This window comes from Sceloporus undulatus, chromosome 4 (genome assembly GCF_019175285.1).
Source record: "Sceloporus undulatus isolate JIND9_A2432 ecotype Alabama chromosome 4, SceUnd_v1.1, whole genome shotgun sequence".
Lineage (NCBI taxonomy): Eukaryota > Metazoa > Chordata > Lepidosauria > Squamata > Phrynosomatidae > Sceloporus > Sceloporus undulatus.
Genome location: NC_056525.1, coordinates 246,152,766 through 246,168,330, shown reverse-complemented (window position 1 = coordinate 246,168,330; position 15,565 = coordinate 246,152,766).

The window sequence follows — 15,565 nt, the reverse complement described above, 5'->3', positions numbered from 1 at the left end:
CCTAGATGTTGTTACTCTAATTCCCAACAGCCCCAGAGACTATGGCTAAAAGGTCACTGATGATGGGGCAGGTATTTGAATAGAATCTAGAGGACCATGGGTTTTCCTATTCCTAATCAAAAGGATCCTCCATAGGCAGGGGATGAGTGGCTGAACATATCCCGGGTGAAGACAGGCTCTTAGAGTATTTGGGATTTTGGTTGGATCCAGCAGGGCTCAACGTATGCACCATTCTCTTTCTGTACTCAGTCTCTGATGGCTTCCATATCAGTGGAGTGGGCTTCAATCTGAATTTTACAATTGCTATCCAAGGTGCTGAATTCCCAACACCAGTTTGGCACCTTGAATGTCTCTTTTAAACCCAGAGCAGATGCCCACTGACATAGAATCCCCCAACTACCATTGTTTTGGCTGAGCTATTGAGTGAATTGCATTCAAAGCTGGGAAACAAACCATTTTGTCAATTGGTTTAGTGCTCTGCAACACCTATGGGAAGAACTGAATTCTGTTGTCTTTGTTGCAATTAACGTAATTGACTTTCATTGCTACTATGGGTTTGTGTGGCTACTAGTCACCTGTCAGCCTTATGGTGACCCCATGAATTTCATTGAGTTTTCTTAGGCATGGAATATTCAGAGGTGGTTCCTCTGAAATATAGACTACAGCACCTAGTATTTGTTGGAAATCTCCCATCCAAGTATTAACCAGGCTCTGACTGGCTTCCAAAATCAGATGGATCTGGTGCCTTTAGAGTACCAATATGGAAATTAAAGGGTTACCCAATGGATCAATCAAATATATCCCCAGAGAGCAAGGAAACCATCAGTTTGGTGCAAAATGACCTGTATTTTTCCTACAAGTTTATTGATATGCATCAGGTGCCTGTGATCTTTGTCCTGGGCTTTATATCAGGTGGTAGCTGAGGCAAAGGGAGAGGAGAGAATAACAAGTGCTCCCTTAGCTCAGTACAGTGTTGATCACAGCATCAAGAAGTGCAAACATTCCTCTTATATAATTAAATGTGTCACTTTTTTTAAAAAAAAGTGGGCTTTGGAAAGTTAAGAATTCATCAAGGGAAACGGGGGAACACTGTTTTGACTCAGCCTGTGCCAAGCCCTTCACAAAACAGCTGATCCAAAGCCAACCTGGCAGTGCCAATTTGCCCCCTCAGCCCTCCTGTTTTTCTTCTGTTTGGGGGATCTATTTAGCACCAGTTTGGTATTTTTGCCCTCTTCAAGAGAGGTTCAGATCATCCATACCAAGGAGGCCATCACAACTGTCCCCTGCAGCAGTCAGGGGGGCTGTTCCTTCCCAAGATCCCTTTTGTCATCTTTCCACTCTAGAAAGATGGTCCTGCCAACAAGAGAACTAATTAGTGCCAATCATGAGGGTGGTATTTCTCTGGCTCTCTCCTGATATGCACTATTGTCCATGGAGACTTTAGCATGGTTCCCGCAGCAACCATCAAGTTAACTGGGCCATTTGATTGCTAAGCAAGGATACACTTGTTGTAGGTGGGCTATTAACCCAAGTTAACCCTGCTCCTGCTGCATGGCATGTTGTAGGGTAACAATGAGCAACATGGGGCCTTCTGAATATTATGGATTGTAACTTCCATAATGCCTATCACCCATGTTGTCTTTGATACTCAGAATTATAGTCCAAAAGCATCAGGAGGGGACCAGTTTCTGTGTTCCAGAGTATCAAGGCAATTGTGAAACTATGGAATGGGGCTAGAGAGGGAGAGACATTTGAATCCAGATCTGGAGTCACAGAATAAAATCATAGACTTGAAAGAAGAGTCATCCAGTTCAAGCCATTCTACCATGCTGGAATACACAATCAAAGCACTCCCATCCAGCCTCTGTTTAAAAAACCTCCAAAGGGGACCACTCTCTGAGGCAGCATACTCTACTGTTGTGCAGCTCTTACAATCAGGAAGTTCTTCCTAATATTTAGGTGGAATCCATGGAGTAGCAGAAAAAAAGCATGCTCCATATGTATGTGTGTGTTTCATGTCTTAAACCTGTCACCAACCTACAGTGATCCTAAGGTGAACTGATTATGGGGTTTTCTTGGCAAGATTTGTTCAGAGGAGGTTTGTAACTGCCTTCCTCTGAAGCTGAGAATATGTGACTTGCCAAAAGTCACCTAGGGTTTCATGATTAATTAGGAATTGAACCCTGGTCTCCAGTGCTCAAACTACTACACCATGATGGCTCTCATGTCATCAATATGACATCCTTTCAAATATTTAAATAGGGCTATCATATCACCTCTTAACCTTTTCATCTCCAGGCCAAGCATACCCTGTTCCTCATAGGGCTTGGTGATTTCCAGACCTTTCACCATTTTGGTTGCCCTCCTCTGGACATACTCTAGGTTCTCACTATCCCTCTTGAATTGTGGCATCGCTGTGTTAAAACTGAATTATTTGTATTTCACAGATGGGAAATTTGAAGTAGCCAACTGTATAGAATTATAGCATGATAATCCCACTGTAACTACCTTGGTTGCATCCTACAGGATCCTGGGACATGCAGTTTAAGGATGAGTATTTGAATTTCCCAAGCAGAGAGGTTCATTGAACTACAAACTTCAAGATTTCATAGGATGACTCCTTGGCAGCTGAAGTGGAATAATACTGGTATAATGGTGCAGTGTGAAAGGGATCCTGACCTAGCAGAAAGTTGTAGCATGCATAATAATAATAATAATAATAATAAGAAGAAGAAGAAGAAGAAGAAGAAGAAGAAGAAGAAGAAGTTTTATTTATAAACCATTATTCCGTGTTGATCATAGTGATGTACAGGTAAAAATTGCTATATCAAATACAAAATACAGGATAAAAATTGCAATACATAAATAAAACTTCAATAAAAACATTTCAAAATACAGATTAAAAACATACATCAAATCCAGGCCAGCTAAATGTGCTCGATAATGCTGTACATATAGGGGTGAGTCATATATCATGGTGTAGTAGTTGGAGCATCTTGAGTCATGCCTTCTCATGATGTGGACAAAGTACAACAGCCACAATTTAGCCAACCTGGCTTCCAGGGAGAGTCCAGATTTGACCCATTTGTTTGTCTTTTTGGCTGGCCATGGTATCCCCATTACTCTTCTCCAGCACCACATTTTAAATAAGATGATTTTGGGACTAGACAGACCACTCAGAAAAGGCAGACTGGAGGGGCCCATTTTAGCCCCTGAGGGATGATACAGCAGCCAAACTGCACGGCCTCCCTCCGCACCAAAAAGAACCTGCTCAAAGCAGTGGATGTCATGAGTGTGCCATGCGGATACTGTTTTACACTTGTGCAATCATGGCACCCCCCATGTGGATGGGGCTTCACCATGATGGCGCCAACGCCGCACGGTATGGCTCAGGACCATGTGGTTGCTCCACAATCCTGAACCCTAAAATCGGCCCCAGACTGCTGCTTTTCAGCAGTCTGTACTGGGCCTTTCTTTCTGTCCACTTTCTTCCATCTCTACTCTCACATCCATACATGGTGACAGGGAATACAATGGCTTGGATTATCCTAACTTTAGTGTTCAGTGTTATATCTTTGCAGTTTAGGATCTTGTCTAGTTCCTTCACACCTGCCTTTCCCATTTTTAGTCATCTGGTTTCTTGACTGCAGTCTCCATTCTGATCAATGTTTGATCCATATATATTGACTCACAATGTTCCTAGTGATTCAACAGGACTAATATAATTGGGACTAACTACTGGATTTAGGATATGGAATTGATTTGAAATTGGGTTGAATTCTCAAACTTGTGGGTTTGGTGGTTCCCAAAGAGAGAGAAGGAAAACTATCTCCACTAATTTTGCATTTCAGCCATTTGGGCAGATATTGAGGGACGTGCATGTAAAACATATGACTGCTCCCCTGGCTTCTTTCTGATTCTGGTAACCATATTTAAATCTTCGTAATGTTTTGCTCCAATGTCATGTTGTAGCATTGCTCTGGGGGCTTTATCCAGAATTAATAAGCAAAATGTCAAGAATTGGGAGAAACACAGGTTCAGATCTGTGGGCCCATGCTCTCCATGAGGTCTAGCATGTTTACTTCCCCCAAGGCTTTGCCCCCAATTCTCTACAGAGAAAAGGCTTTTGTATTTCCATATATTTTCACTCTCAGCCATAACACTGTGTTAAGTTCATTTAATTAGCTGATTCATTTCTGTTAACAAGGCCTTCCCAGGCAGGCTGTAAGAATCTAAAGTGAAACAATAATAAGAGGCATGTGAGAGGGGAGTGGAAGGGAAAAAACTCCTGTTCTGTGTGTGTGTCTGAAAGGCTGATTAAGAATAAAAAATGTATTATAGCACAAAGCTCAGCTGAAGCCCTCTGGTAAAAACATAATTTATTATTAGCTTTTTGCAACCCAGTGGAGATGCATCTGAGCAGGTCTGCGCTGGATCTCCTTTTGGGGTACAAAAATCCTTTTTCAAAGGAAACCAAAGAATTTTTTTGGAAAAATCTACTGTACTTCATGGAGTCATACAATCTCACAGTTGAAATGAACCACAAGGGGCCATCTATATCAATCCCCTGCCCTACAGAAATGTACAACTAAGGTCCAAGACACACTGCACAAATAGTCCAGTTTGAGACCACTTTAACTGTTTTGGTTTAGCACTAGGGAATCCTGGAAATTGTAGTTTATTGTGGCACCAGACCTCTCAGTCAGAGAAGGCTAAATGTCTCACAAAACTACAGTATGCAAAATTCCCTAGCATTGAGACAAGGCAGTTAAAGCAGTCTCAGTCTGGATTATCTCTGCAGTGTGTTTTGGACCTAACACACTCCTAAAAAATGCTCATCCGTTCCATTTGAAGACCCTAAAGATGGAGAGTCTACCACCTTCTCAGGTAGCCTATCCCACTGCTGAGCATCTCTTACCAAAAGAAAGTTCTTCTTAATATTTAGGTGGGATCTCTTTTATTGTATCTTGAATCCATTGTTTTGTCTTTTAGTCTCTGGACTAAAACCAGCAGAAAACAAGCTTGCTCCTTCCTCCACATATACAAATACCCCTTTATATATTTAAAGATACTCCTCACATCACCTCTCAGTCTTCTCTTCTCCAAGTGAAACATACCCTTCTCCCTATGTTGTTCCTCACCAGGCTTTCCTGCTTGAACATTTCTCATCTTGGTCACTTTTCTCTAGCCATATCCAGGCTGATATCCTTCTTGATCTGTGGTGTCTAGACCTGGACGCAAAATTCCAGGTGAAATTTGACTGAAGCACAACAAAGTGGCACTACTATTTCTCTCATTCTGGACTCTGCAGTCTTGTTGATGAAGCCCAGAATTGCATTGGCTTTTTGAGCTATTGCCTTACTCCAAGTACAGCTTTTAAAGCTACTAAGACCCTTAGCTCCATTTCACATGTACTGCTTTCAAGCCAGGTCTCACCCTTCCTAATTATACAAAATGGTGGTGTGTTACTGCTTAGGTCCTGTAAATTCATACCTGTGACCTCCTTAAGAGAGTTCATCCATCTGGCATGCAGCCCTTCTCTTTTTCTACATCTCTCCAACTTTTCTAGCATTGTTGTCTTTTCCAATGCCTTCTCATGACATGACCAAAGTACAATAGCCGAAACTTAATCACCTTGGCTTCCTGGGAGATTTCAGGCATGATCTATTCTAGGATTCATGTACTATATTGGGTTCTATGATTAGTCCTGCAGTGTTCTTGTTCTTGTGAAAAGTGCATACCCCAATATGCACTTTGCTTAAAGCTATACAGAGTCATGGCATTTCCCTTGAATGCTCTTGAGTGGACACCATGAACCTCTGAGAATCTACTATAGTTCCCATTGCTTCAATGTCCCCATAGATGGAAACCATTCATGAAGACAATATCATGTGAGATTATGCAGCCAATACTAATGTTTCATGATAGAAACAACATAGGCTAGAATCCTTCAGTGTCATATGCATGTTTAAGTTTGCTGGCAGGACTAGTTAGACATTTTTTGTCCAAGAGGCAACAATGGATTCAGTTAAAAGTTGCAGAAACTGATTTATGGATATCATACCATTGCTCACGAGAGCCAGTGTGGTGAAGTGGTTTGAGTGTTGGACTGCAGGGTTCAATTTTCCACTTGAGCATAAAAATCCACTAGGCAACCTTGGACAAGTAAAAAATGACTTGGAGGCACACAACAACAACAAGCCATTGTCATGCTTGCACATTTCATGTGTGAGGCAACTGCTGTGTAATTCTGCAAGTATAAAATGACACTGTTTTGTTAGGATCTCAACCATGGTGTCAAGTGCTGAACATGCCACTAGCAATGCTTAAAGGAAATTAAGATGAAGTCCCCAAACCCCTTAAAAAGCCTGATATGAGCCTTGATTTTTCACATTAATTTTATTTGTGTACTTGAACACATGTCTGCCTGAAAGTTCCCAAGACAGCTTGCAAATAAAACAGCAATGAATAATTAAAAATACAATAAACCACAAATGGAGGAGGAGGAGGAGGAGGAGGAGGAGGAGGAGGAGGAGGAGGAGGCGGCAGTGGGCTGTTTTTGACTCAGCTCTAGTTCTCCAACAGACACAGAAGAGCATGAGAGTACATTTGATCCTTATAAATAATGGAGGAGATTGCACAAGGTCTATGAAAATGGCATGATCTATAGCAGAGAACAGACAAAATGGTGTGCAGGACGACATATCCTATCTTCATTGGTTGTTTCCTAGAAGTTATTAGAAGTTCCTTTTGTTTCTTAGCTGGTAAACTAGTATGGTAAGAAGTACTCTTGGAAGTATATTCTGAGACCCATCAAGTTCCTTCGAATTTATGAAGGAATATTCTCGCCCAACATCTTTGGAGTCAACTGTTGCCATACTGCTACTGAAGAATGTTGTGTTTGATGTCTTCAGCTCAATCTTCAGGCTGTTCCTTCTGTTGCTGCTGCTACAGTGTGCCTTCCAAGTCATTTCCGATTTATGATCACTCGAAGATGAACCTTCCATAGGATTTCCTTGGCAAGATTTGTTCAGCAGAGGTTTACCTTTGTATTCCTCTGAGGCTGAAAGAGAGTGACCTGTCCAAGGTCACACACAGAGTGTCCATGGCTGAGTGGGGATTTGGACCCTGGTCTCTGGAATGGTAGTCTATCATTCAAACCATTACACCATGCTGGCTCAACATAAGGAGGGAGAGTATAGTCACACCAGCTGATTCTGGCTCCAGTGCTTTCAGAGGAACAGCGATCAAATGGTGCCTATTTTATATGTCAATTATGCCTGGTAGTTTAGGGTAAACACACTCTAGGTTGCTATTGCTATCGCTTAAATAATATCCAAATACTAGTTTAAATAAAATGGTTTTTACTTGCTAGTGAAAGGAGAGCAGAGAGGGAACTAGCTAAGCCTCCTATGAGAGTATCTTCTACAGTCTGGGAGCTGGGTGGCATGCCACCTTCCAAGGCAGGCCATTCCAATACTGAACAGCTCTTGCCATGAGGACATTCTCTGAAGATGCCGACCATAGATGCTGGTGAAACATCAGGAATAAACTCTTCCAGAAAATGGCCACATAGTAAAATACTGAAAGAAATCACACACACAAACAAAACCCTATGGATGCTGGATTTTCTTGAAAATTGAATCCACTGGTTTGTTGTGCCTTACTGACTGGAACAGTAGAAAACAAGCTTGCTCCATTTTCTGTATAACATTTTTTCAGATATTTAAAGATGATTACCATGTCACCTCTCATGCTTCTCTGAAATAAACATTGTCCAGCTTCATTAGTTATATAGTCAGTTTAATACTCTTTTAATTTTATATCATTTTAGCAGCCTACATTTAATAGATAGATAGATAGATAGATAGATAGATAGATAGATAGATAGATAGATGAGTGTTGAGTGTTGATCTAGGATTTTGGTAGATAGACTACATGGTTCAAATTCCCATTCATCTATGGAAACCCACTGAATGAATATCCTTAAGCAAGTCACACTTCCTCAGTCTCAGAAAAAGGTAACCTTCCCGGCACAAATCTTGCAAAGAAAACTCCGTGCCATAATTGCCATAATTCAGAGTTGGCTCAAAGGCATGTAACAACAACTACTGCTATACAATTATGGCACTGTGGTACCACTTTAACTATCCTGACACCTTCCTATGAAATCCTAGAGTTTGTAGCTTTGGGAGGTATTTAGAATTCCCTGAGCAATAATGCCTCACCAAACTATAAACCCCTTGATTCTGTAGAATGCAGTAGCAGTTAAAGTAGTATCAAACTGCTATAAATGTGTAGTGTGGAAGAGGTTACTTTATTGGAGCTGTTTATCATCCACTATCTTGAAGGGAGTCCAAGTGGTTTAATGGTTTAAATGCTGAACTAGGACTCCAGGAGATCATGATTTGAGTCCCAACACAACCAGGGAAATCCATTGGCTGAACTTGGGCAAGTCACAATCTCAGCCTTACAGAAAAGCAATGACAAACCTCCTGAATCGATTTTGCCCAGAATACACTGTGATAGCATGGCCAAAAGTCAGAGTCAGCTTGAAGGCAAATAATTATGACTCTAGCATACAAGAGCCAACTTTGCCTGATTTGTGAATCTCAGATTTTGGAAAGCCAGCGTGTTGCAGTGGTTGGATCATTGGATTATGACTCCAGGACACATGGGTTCAGATCCCCACTCAGCCACAGAAATCCACTGGGTGATGCTCTCTCAGCCTTAGAGAAAAACAATGACAAACCTCCTCTGAATAAATCTTGCCAAGAAAATATAGGATAAGGTCACTATAAGTGAGTTATCAACTGTGGAAGGAATAAAACAGTACAATGAATGGATGAATAGATAGTTAGCACTCCACAGTGCTAGCATATAATTCAGAATTGTAACTTTTCCAAGCTCTGGCTTCTGCACATTCGCCCTGTCATAATATCAAGTTTCCTTCCTTCCCTCCTAATCCTTGGTCACAAAGCTCTCACATTCAATTCCTCCACATTTATTCTAACAAGTGGGCGTGCTGATATTGGTGACAATTAAAGGGTCTCTTTCCCATCAGCTCTTTAGGAGAGATTTAAAACACCATCCTGGCTGTAGGTGGTAATTTCAGGCTTTTCATTTTAGCAAATTAAAAGCCTATTTCTTCCTCTATTTCCCCCTTCTCCCTCTTTAGAAATGTTTGCCTGCCTGTGTGTAGGCGTTCAGACTAAGCTCACCTTTAGCAGCTCCTGAGTAAAAAATAAAGTCTCTGAGATGCTCTGTTCGTCTCCTGAGATTACGGAGCTACTGGTGGGCACTTTTGCAAAAAAGGAAAGCATGCACTCAGTAGGTAGTTTTCTGGAGTGTCAAGGAGAATGTTTTTTAAAAAGCCAATTAGTCATATTTTTAGCCACAACAAGATCAGATTTCTCAAACATGATGGTTGGCAATGTGCTTCTGGCACAGGAAAGAAGAAAGTTTAGGTTCTGAGAGCCTAAAGCAATCCATATAAGTTCCCCCTGGTGGCATCACAAAGGTTGGTGTCAACCCAGTGCAGTAACTCTTGCTATCACCCAGTGGCGTCACTAGCTAGTGTGTCACCAGATGTGGAAGTGTTACTCAGAAAGGGTGAAGGTTCACTCTTCCTCTTCTCCATAGCCAGGTTTCCTTCCCAGGGAGGCAGACCCATGTTGGAGCAACTGACAAGGGAGAGTGTTTGCTCTGGGGTATCACCTGGTGCTGTCTGCACCCCCCCCCCCGTAACCTCCAAATGACACCACTGCTGTCACCCCAAGGCTTTCTGACATATTCCCGCAGCCAACCAATGATCCTACCGGAGTAGATTGACCTGCTGTGGAAGAGAAAGATCAGCTTCTTTATCACTGACAGCTGGTGGATTGGGGTACCTAAAGGGAATGTCCATCTCCTGGGCTGTTCCAGTCCACTCAGCTTTTTTACAAGTCCCAAGGAGGTGAGTCACCATTCAGTGAAGAGAGAGCCTAGATGAGTTTGGTTGCTCAAGGCCACTGGAGAGGAGGGTGTCTAAAACTAACCTCATGGGGAGATATGCACTAGCATGCTTATTCTCTCCACACACACCCACATCGGGGTCCAAAATGCTGGTTGGTTACCTAACTATACTATATCATACTAACTGAATGGTTACCTACCAGTTATTATTATTATAACTTATTCCCCATCACTATGTATGTGTACAAGAGTTGGACAGTGAAGAACATAGATAAGAAGAAAATCAATCCATTTGAGGTGTTGCTAGAGAAGCATGCTGAAGATACTGTGGACAGCCAAAAAGATAAACAAATGGGCCCTTGAGCAGATTAAGCCAGAAATCTACCTTGAAAGCAAAAAGGGTTCAATTGAGGCTGTCATACTTTGGGTACACCATGAGAAGGCAGGACTTATTAGAAGGCAAGGAAAGGTGGAGGGGAGCAGAAAGAGAGGAAGACAACATGCCAGATGGATAGACTCAGCCAAGGAGATTATAGGGCTGAAGTTACAAGAACGAAGCAGAGCAGTGGAGGACAGGGGTTCTTGGAGATGTCTCATCCACAAGGTCACCATGGGGTGGACTCAAGGGCTGTTAACAACAACAACAACAACAACAACAAGAAAAGCCCTCCCTTCAGCCACCATCTCGGGGGGAGAGAGGCAGGCTAGCTCCAACTGCCTGCCTGAAAGAAGAAAAGCCCTCCTTCCGACCACCATCTTGAGGGGGAGAGAGAGGCCTGTTATGTTTTATTTTGACTTTGTATTGTACTTCCTGTTGTACACCACTTTGATCTAATTTGGAAAAGCGGTATATAAATAAACATTATTATTATTATTATTAACAACAAACTGAATGGTGCAAGCAGAAGGTCCAGCTGCCCAGCAGCAGGGAGGCAAATTGGAATCCTTGGGCAGACTCCTGGAATCCTTGCTGGGGAAAGCTGAGTTGTGCACAGAGCAAAGTCATACATTGTGCATGGCAGTTGTGCACTTTGTTGTTGTTAACTACCTTTGAGTCAACGTCAACCCATGGCAACCTTATGAATAAGAGACCTAGTTATGCATTGCACATTTGTGCATTGCACATTTCAGTTGTGCATGCCACACTGTGGTTTCACCTCACACAACAACACCCAGCCATTGAAGTGTGTTGCACAATATTGCTATCCTGCAAAGGAGTTGGGTAATGCTGGTGGAGTAAATCTCTACAGGCAGAATTTCACACTGTGGGGATGCCAGATTGCAGCCTTGGTATGTTAAGCTTTGAGAAATAAGGGTAAATTCTAACTCCGCTTGAATTTATTTTTTTTAAAGTGCACTTCAGCAATCAGAACATTTGCACACTGTTATAACACATGCAAACTTACAAATGAAGTAATCATACTTAATGGGATTAAATTTAAGCAATTAATGTTGTGTGGGTGGCTGTAGGGTGGATGGATATAAACATAATGTACATTTCTTTCTGGTTTTTTTTTTTAATAATCCAATTGCATTGGAAACACTGCAAAAGCAAACCCTGATATACAAATGGGTTATAACCCTGGTTCATGAGGCTACTGTTTCTTTTTCAAACCAGAGTTTCTATTTTGTCCAACTGTGCCATCTCCCTCTGCCATTCCAGAAAGCCTAAAATGGCAAATGCTGTGAGGTACCCTGCTGGCTTTTCTTAGGACAGTAATTTCATTTAAAAGCTATGACACTGCTCCAAGGGTCAGCTTGTTTATCCTCCTCACACACTCCTGGATGTCATGGCAAATGGAACTGTTAAAACCCTACCTGGAGAGCCATTTTTAAACAGCTCCATTACCTCCTTGTGCACTCAAATTTTAGCAATCCATTGATCATTGTTAATAGGGATGTACAAAGATTGGTGAGAACCAGCTCACATTACTAGTTTGAACATTGCACTATGACTCTGGAGAGTAGATTTTGAATCCCTGCTTTGCTATGGAAACCAACTAGGTGACCTTGGGCAAGTCATACTCTCAGAGGACAGCAAAAGCAAATCCCCTCCGAACAAATATTGCTAAGAAAACCCTGTAATAGTTTCACTTTAGGGTTGCCGTAAGTCAGAAATGACTTTCAGACACACAACAACAACAAAAGTTTACATGTTTTCCTATCCTTAATGAAAACAAGAGTCTTGAGATATGAGGTGGGGGGGAGGATGTCAGCCTTGAAATTGTTCCCTTCTTCCTAAAAATAAAATTTCTTGTCTTTTTTCATCATCAGTAGCTTTTTTATGCAAAAACTTATTTCACAGAAAAAGGATTCTGTGCCAAAAATAATAATAATATGGGTCAGGATCATGCATCATGCACATAACCATTATGTCATTGCTATGATCTACCTCCTGATCTGAGCCCTAAAACACATTTTAAAATCCAGCCAGCTGCACATAAGGATAGACTTCAAAGTGAAAAGCTCACTCCTGCCAGCAACTGGCAAGGAAGCAAGCAGAATTCAGGACTCTTCAGAAGTCCTGTTGCAACGTGTTCTCACTCCATTGACTGATGGAGTAAAGGGGCTAGACTAGTGATGTAAATGTATCTCTTTATTCTTCCTGTCTGTGAAAGGGGTGCAGGGGTGGGAAATATTGTTATTCTTCATGCTTCTTGATGGAGAGTGAGATATTTCAATGGTCACCCATCACAGACAAGCAAACCATTCCTGAGAAATTCCTGAAGTATGAGGGCTATGAAACACTTAGTTGGCTTTCCCTTCCTAATGTTTCTTGCAATTAATGGTGTGAACCATAAATCTCCATCCACAATGTCTAACAGGGAAGAATGGCCGGGGTTTATCTTTCAAATAGAATTCCCTCTCTGCCTCCTCTCCTTCAGCCAAGTGGAATAATTCAAATTGTCTTGATGGAGAAATGAATGACTGAGACACTGTTACTTTTATTACTTAAGAAACACACACTTATACACATACATACAAACACACCCATCCCATTGCTTCTTTTGCAAATAAAATGTCTACAAATTCTCACACCTCAGTTGATAACATGTCACATTTCAAAACTTATAAATACTTGTGTTGAGCCTCAAGAAAATTAAAAATCCCATATGTTTAACAAACAGCAACGAGCTTTCGTCACATCCCTAGGATGGGCACACTATCCTTCCACACATCACTCACCAGTGCTGCAAAACTATATCCTTCAGTGCAGCCTACTGGATTTTTAAGTTAGATTTGGGGGGCATATACCATCTTGGCAATATTACCACAAATGTAAATAAGAAAAACAAGGTCATGGGTCTAATTTATTGCACTGTAACTGCTGGTGTCTTGTACACACACATTCTGCTACAGACATGGTTTGGCATTTTTGTTCAGTGAGAGACATCTCTATTCTGTGGTGGAAAATTTGCACAGGTGTTTCAGGTACATAGATGCATATTATATATGGAGCTTCATTGTACATGGATGTGGATTGCCCTTTGGTTATGCATTTGCACATTTGGTTTCTTGGTTCTGTTGAACAATGTTGCCCATTCTGCACAAGATTGCACAGCAAAATCAATGCTTAAAGGCATGCAAAGATTTACACCACACAACCCTGGGCAGAATCTTGGACTACTTCATGAAATTTTCACACAATAGTCCCCAAAGGCAAATATTAGGCAAACATTGAAAAAATCTCACCCAGACATTGGGAAAATGGTGATTTCCCCCTTTCTCGTGTACAAGAATGAAATACATGAAAAATTAATGTCACTCATTGAAAATAAATAAGTTGAAAGGTGATGGATAATTTAGAAATGAGATTGTATCTCTTTCTAATTATGGGTACACAGAATACATGACAAACATGCCGCCCTCCAGATGCTGTCAGACTACAGGTCCCATTACTCCTGATTATTAGCCATGTTGTCTGTGGTTAGTAGAAGATGCAGTATAATTTCTGGTCCCTCACGCCAATGTAAAATGCACTATACTTAAGGTTTCAGGGGGGAAGTGAAGCAAGTAGTGGCAGTAAGCATTGCTGCAATGATGGTAGAGGATTTCAGTGTTATTTCTCAATATTAGTGGAAGTAGTAATGCAAGACTGGATTTCTGCAATGTACTCTACATGGGGCAACCCTTATACCAAACTCGGAAGCTGCAAATGGTGCAGAATATGGCAGCCCGGCTGGTCACTGGTGCCCCCAGGACCAGCCATATAACACCGGTTTTGAAAAATCTCCATTGGCTGCCCATCCGCTTCCGAGCTCAATATAAGGTGTTGGTGATTACCTATAAAGCCCTAAATGGCTTGGGCCCAGGATACCTAAAGGACCGCCTCTCCCCATACATTCCGCCTCGCACCCTCAGAACGTCTGGGCAGCAATTACTGAAGGTGCCTGGGGCTAGGTTAGTCTCCACCATACGGAGGACATTCTCCACGGCTGCCCCAGCCCTTTGGAATACGCTGCCCACCGAGCTCCGCTCGATTACCACCCTGGCCCAATTCAGGAAGGACCTAAAAACCTTCCTGTTCCAACAGGCATTCCCCGATTAAAAATCCTGTGGGCCTCCCTCCTCTTCCGTGGCCAAGAGGTTGGGCTAAGGGGTTTTAATCCTGTTGGTTTTTGTTGATAGTTTTTTGTATTGTTTGTACGGTCTGCCTGTAGCTGTATTTTATATATTGTTATGGCACCATTGTTTTAACCTTGTTGTAAGCCGCCCTGATCTTGGGAAGGGCGGGATATAAATAAAAATTTTATTTATTATTTATTTAACATCTGTCACCCCCACTCAGGACCCAAACCAATCTTCTTGAACAGTGGTAATAACTGAGTCCTCCTAAAGGATCATCATCCCCATGTTCTCATCTTAATAGATGGAAGAGTGAGCATTCATATTATCTCTTTTGTTCTTATGCGCCATCAAGTAAACTTCAGTTTATAGCAATGAGAGTCCTCCAAGGGACTCTGTCATTGACAGCCCAAGTGAAGACTTTCAAACTTCAAAACATAGCTTCTTTAATTGAGTCAATCCACTTGTAATGTAATATTTTTCTTTATTGTGATGGCAAAGTATAATTACAGTTCGCCCTTCCTTTATGTGGGGGATCCGTTCCGGAACCACCACCACCACCACCACCCACACACAAAGGGAATTTCACATATGCTCAAGCCCCATTTAAATGAATGGAACTTGTGCACATGGTGATACGGTGGCGTGTGCATGCGCACCATTACCCTTTATGTGGTACACTGCCCCTTTTTCCAGCACGGTTTTTAGCATATGCTGAAGTCTGTGTAACGCATGCCAGCATATGATGCGGGTGCACTATACAAATAGGGAGGGGGAAGGGAGGGGGAGGAATACAGAGTGCTTGAACTAGACACATACATTATTATCAGTTGCCTGCATTCCATGGAATCACAGCTTTGGAAGGAACCTCATGGGGTCATTGAATCCAAATCCTCGCTCAGCAGCTAAAGCATCCCCAGCTGGTAGCTCTCCAGATTCTTTTTTTTTTTTTTTTTGTCTAGAGAAGGAGACCCCACCATCTCTAGATAATGGTTTCCATTGTTGCACTGCTTTTACTGTCAAGAGGTTAGAAGTCATGCTAGCC